Source organism: Dysidea avara, chromosome 9 (assembly GCF_963678975.1).
Source record: "Dysidea avara chromosome 9, odDysAvar1.4, whole genome shotgun sequence".
Lineage (NCBI taxonomy): Eukaryota > Metazoa > Porifera > Demospongiae > Dictyoceratida > Dysideidae > Dysidea > Dysidea avara.
The window spans coordinates 29507761-29513279 of record NC_089280.1 but is presented as its reverse complement, the minus strand read 5'-3'; positions in this window follow the sequence as shown (position 1 = coordinate 29513279).

The following is a 5519-nucleotide window of genomic DNA, read 5'->3' as shown; positions in this document are numbered from 1 at the left end:
TTAATATATATTTAATTTTACTTAATCAAAAAAAAAACTTCATCAATGCAGGCTTTCAGTTGACTGTCGAAAAACAGTTGGCGATCACGAAAAGTAGAATCAGCTGGTGAAGGAAATGTTTGTAGTAAGAAAAAAAGACAATTTGGACAAGGTAGTACATCAGTGTGTTAATATTATAAAATAATGGTATAATGGTAATATCCTCCCGCCCGCATCATAATAATTAGAAAGGCTGGATGAGAAACTAATAATCACCGAATAGGGGCCTAATTGCTAGCCTGTATACTCTTATTGACTTACAAACTTAATGTGTGACCGAATTGTGTTAATTTTATTAACTAAACCAGGTGTACATAAGCACCAAAGGGTGTTAAAAAACACCAAGTGTTCAAAATTGAATTAGTGCAGTGCAAACACCCAAGGATGTTCCTACTACACCATAACAGTTGTGGGTGTTAGGGATGCGGCGATCATGCCGGCATAATTTCGAGCATAATGGGTATGTGTGGGAATCAGTAATTATGCTAGCACTTTGAGGTGATTATAAAGCTTTAACAGTAGGAAAATCTGCAGACTGCACATTCCGTTAAAAAAAATCGAGATACTCTAATCTAATCAAAAACAGCCAAGCTGTAAAAAGAGGTACGGCCCCGAAATAGGCTACGGTGAAAGAAGATGTGAAATCCAAGGTGGCGGCGAAGAAATGGCTGTGATGGTAGGTTAATGGTTAAATTTTAATAACGACAATTCAGGTGAATTTGGTGCCAAGACCAAGCGGCACAAAATTCACCTGAATTGTCGTTATTAAAATTTAACCATTAACCTACCATCACAGCCATTTCTTCGCCGCCACCTTGGATTTCACATCTTTTTCACCGTGGCCTATTTGGGGGCCGCACCTCTTTTTAAAGCTTGGCTGTTTTTGATCAGATATCACTTCTTTTTGTATTTGTATACTGCAAAGCCGGCATATGGCTGGCTTTGGGGCTTTTTTAACCCATGTGTTTTTTTTTACCACAGGAAGAAGAAAAGAACTTAAAGAAGATTTTAATACTTCAATTACTTTTGATTTTATTAGTAATTATACAAATTATATACATATATTTATTACATGCCCATTATTCCCCACAGGATATTTTTTGCAGCTGATCTCTCTACTGGGCGGCTTGAAATGTAGCTGAACTATACACAGGAAGGTTTCTTTGTAGCTGAACTCTCTACAAGGTGACCTCTTCTAGCTGGTCTCTCTACAGGGTGATTTGTTTCTAGCCAAACTCTCTACAGGTGATTTGTTTGCAGCTAAACTCTCTACATGATGGTTTCTTTGTAGCTGAACTCTCTATAAGGTGACTTCGCCTAGTTGAACTCTCTACAGGGTGATTTTTTGTAGCTGAACACTCTACATGGTGGTTTCTTTGTAGCTGAACTCTCTACATGATGGTTTCTTTGTAGTTGAACTCTCTATAAGGTGACTTCGTCTAATTGAACTCTCTACTGGGTGATTTTTTTGTAGCTGAACTCTCTACAGGGTGATTTGTTTGCAGCTGAACTCTCTACATAATGGTTTCTATGTAGCTGAACTCTCTACAAGGTGACTTCTTCCAGCTGATCTCTCTACGGGGTGATTTGTTTCTAGCTGAACTATCTATAGGTGATTTGTTTGTAGCTAAACTCTCTACATGGTGGTTTCTTTGGCTGAACTCTCTGCATGATGGTTTCTTTGTAGCATGAACTCTCTACAAGGTAACTTCTTCTCTACAGGGTGATTTATTGTAGTTGAATTCTCTACAGGGTGATTTGTTTGAGGCTGAACTCTCTAAATGGCGGTTTCTTTGTAGCTGAACTCTCTACAGAGTGATTTGTTTGCAGCTGAAATTTCTACATAATGGTTTCTTTGTAACTGAACACTTTACAAGGTGACTTCTTCTAGCTGAACTCTATACGGGGTAATTTCTTTGTAGCTGAACTCTCTACATGATGGTTTCTTTGTAGCTGAACTCTCTACAAGGTAACTTCTTCTAGCTGATCTTACTACTGCGTGATTTGTTTGTAACTGAATTTTCTACAGGGTGATTTGTTTGCAGCTGAACTCTCTACATGGTGGTTTCTTTGTTGCTGAACTCTCTACAAGGTGAATTCTTCTACCTGAGCTCTCTACAGGGTAATTTGCTTGTAAATAAACTCTGTACAAGGTGCGTTTTTGTAGGTCATCTCACTGCAGGTTGATTTGTTTGTAGCCGATCTCTCTACAGGGTAATTTGTTTGTAGCTGAACTATCTATAAGGTAATTTGTTTGTAGCTGATCTCTCTGCAGGTTGATTTGTTTTAGCTGAACTCTCTACAGTGTGATTTACTTGTAGCTGAACTCCTTATATTGTGTCTAGTTTCTAGCTGATCTCTCTAAAGGGTGATTTGTGTGTAGCTGATCTTTCTGCAGGTTGATTTGTTTGTAACCAATCTCTCTACAGGTTAATTTGTTTGTAGCTGAACTCTCTATAAGGTGATTAGTTTGTAGCTGATCTCTCTGCAGGTTGATTTGCTTTAGCTGAACTCTCTACAGGGTGATTTGCTTGTAGCTGAACTCCTTATAGTTTCTAGCTGATCTCTGTACAGGGTAATTTGCTTGTAGCTGATCTCTCTACAAGTTGATTTGTGTGTAGCTGATCTCTCTGCAGGTTGATTTGTTTGTAGCCGATCTCTCTACATGGTAATTTGTTTGTAGCTGAACTCTCTATAAGGTGATTTGTTTGTAGCTGATCTCTCTGCAGGTTGATTTGTTTTAGCTGAACTCTCTACAGGGTGATTGTTTGTAGCTGAACTCATGTGTCTAGTTTCTAGCTGATGTCTCTACAGGATGATTTTTTTTGTAGCTGAACTCTCTACAGGGTGATTTGTTTCTAGCTTATCTCTCTACAGGTTGATTTGTGTGTAACTGATCTCTCTACAAGCTGATTTGTTTGTAGCTGATCTCTCTGCAGGTTGAATTGTTTCTAGCTGATCTCTCTACAAGTTGATTTGTTTGTTGCTGAACTCTCTGCAAAGTGTTTTGTTTGTAGCTGATCTCTCTACAGGGTAATTTGTTTGTAGCTGAACTCTCTCCACAGTGACTTGTGTGTAGCTGAATTCTCTAGAGAGTGACTTAATTGTAGCTGAATTCTCTACAGGGTGCATGACTTGTTTATAGCTGAACTCTCTTCAGTGTGACTTGTAATGTTCTGAATCTCTACAGTGATATATTTGTAGCTTAACTCTCCACAGGGTGATTTGTTTCTAGCTTATCTCTCTACAGGTTGATTCGTGTGTAACTGATCTCTCTACAAACTGATTTGTTTGTAGCTCATCTCTCTGCAGGTTGATTTGTTTCTAGCTGATCTCTCTACAAGTTTATTTGTTTGTTGCTGATCGCTCTAAAGGTTGATTTGTTTGTAGCTGAACTCTCTGCAAAGTGTTTTGTTTGTAACTATATCTCTCTACAGGGTAATTTGTTTGTAGCTGAACTCTCTCCACAGTGACTTGTGTGTAGCTGAATTCTCTAGAGAATGACTTAATTGTAGCTGAATTCTCTACAGAGTGCATGACTTGTTTATAGCTGAACTCTCTTCAGTGTGACTTGTAATGTTCTGAATCTCTACTGTGATATATTTGCTTAACTATCCGCAAGGTGACTTGCTTCTTGCTGAACTGTCTATAAGATTAACTTTTTGCAGCTGAACTCCCTACAGAATAACTTGCAATGTAATAGAATTCTATAATGGAGTAAATAAATTAACTGAATGCTCTATTAGGGTGACTGTTCTATTAGAGTATCTCGATCTCGCATTTGCTACACGGAGTTGGCTTTCGAACCATAACTCAGTGGTTTGTAATCCGATTCTTCTGTACTACTGCAAGGACTTTCTATGAAGATTATTCCAGCTATACACTGATTTTCAGCTCATTGCTCTAAGCGGTTTGCCTAGTAGGCGTGAAAACTAATACTTTTTTTTTAATTTATTATTTTTAAGATACTAAGACAATGATAATATAAATAAACACTTAAACAGTGGGCAGAGAGGCAAACTCTGCCCAGTCCTGGGATGATGGTATTGTTGCCATTACAGAAGCAGCATTGCCACGTTGAACATCAATGGCAACGTTCTGAATCAAAAATTGGGTGGCCCTATTATCACCAGACTGTTCCATCACCCGGGAACGTATCCGCCTCACTAATGAGCGTGCACATGATCCCCAAGCACCCAAGGTGTCAACACATAAGGCCAACATTTATTAATTCCTTGTTTCCCGTCACCCGCCCGCATACCCACTTTGCCTACCGCATTGGTAATTGTGACCGGGCCTGCGAAAATAGGACATGTGGGCACACAATTTTTGCCTACTTTTTCAAAGTTTCACCACTCATAACATTTTGCACCATTATGCTATGAAACTGCAATTTCCAGCTATTAATAAGCATTTAATTGGCATCATGATGCAAGTTACAGAATGGAAATATACTTTTCCAATACTGAGATATGACCTGTAGAGTGACAGGGTGTAGTTTGTGCCCACATGCCCTGTTTTTGCAGGCCCGGTCACAATTATTATTGCATTTAGAATTTATAACTATTTAGAAATACGAAATATTTCTGTATAAAGATCGAAATACTCTAATAGAGCAGTCAGCCATACACTCAGTTATTCTACTACAACACATTTTAATGATATTTATTTGCTTGATAGCATTTTTGAACTCCTTACCTTGTTGCTAAACGTTTTCCTAAGTGCTTACTTGTCTGGTATGCTTATGACAAGCTCTTAAACATCCATTGTAGCTAGCTAGAATGCTATTTTAGACTAGTTAACTTATGGACAGTTAAGGCTGACCAAAATAATAAAATTTTAGTTATTAATAATAATAACCACCCGCCCTCATTACCAGATTGCTCTCAAGGTGACGGGAAACAAGGAATCTTATTATGTTGGCCTAAAGGGGAGAAGTGAAATGATGGAATCAGAGAAGAATACTTTCTGCACTTAGCTGACTCTGCAGAGTTTGCCAGCCGGCTGGCACCACTTGCAGAAGTAGATAAATTAGATGGGGCCAGGGTGTCTGAACAGGTAAAGTCCCAGAGCAAGGGTAAGCCCCGTGACCAAGGAATCAATGACGGTGGGGTCTATTCTACGGAACGGAACGGAATGATGGACTAAACTGCGGAACGGAATGCTTTCTCAGATTGAAGTTTGCAGCTTACCATTGCTGTACAAGTTATCAGTGGCACTTCCAGCAGGTAATCAAACGTTGGTCTCGCGTGGCCAGACCGCTTTTTTTCCGTATATTGGGTGGGGAAAAAAGGGTCTGGTGCAACTCCAATAGCTGTTTACTTCTGAGCCGTCCCCACATTCCGGGGACGCTAATTGAATAACATTGGTCACAAAGGAGGTGCCATGACGTCAGTAAGTTAACTAGAGATCTGTTTATCCTTTAAACGAATCTTAAATTGCTCCGATGTCTCTTTTATAGCGTCTTGAAAGTTAATCCT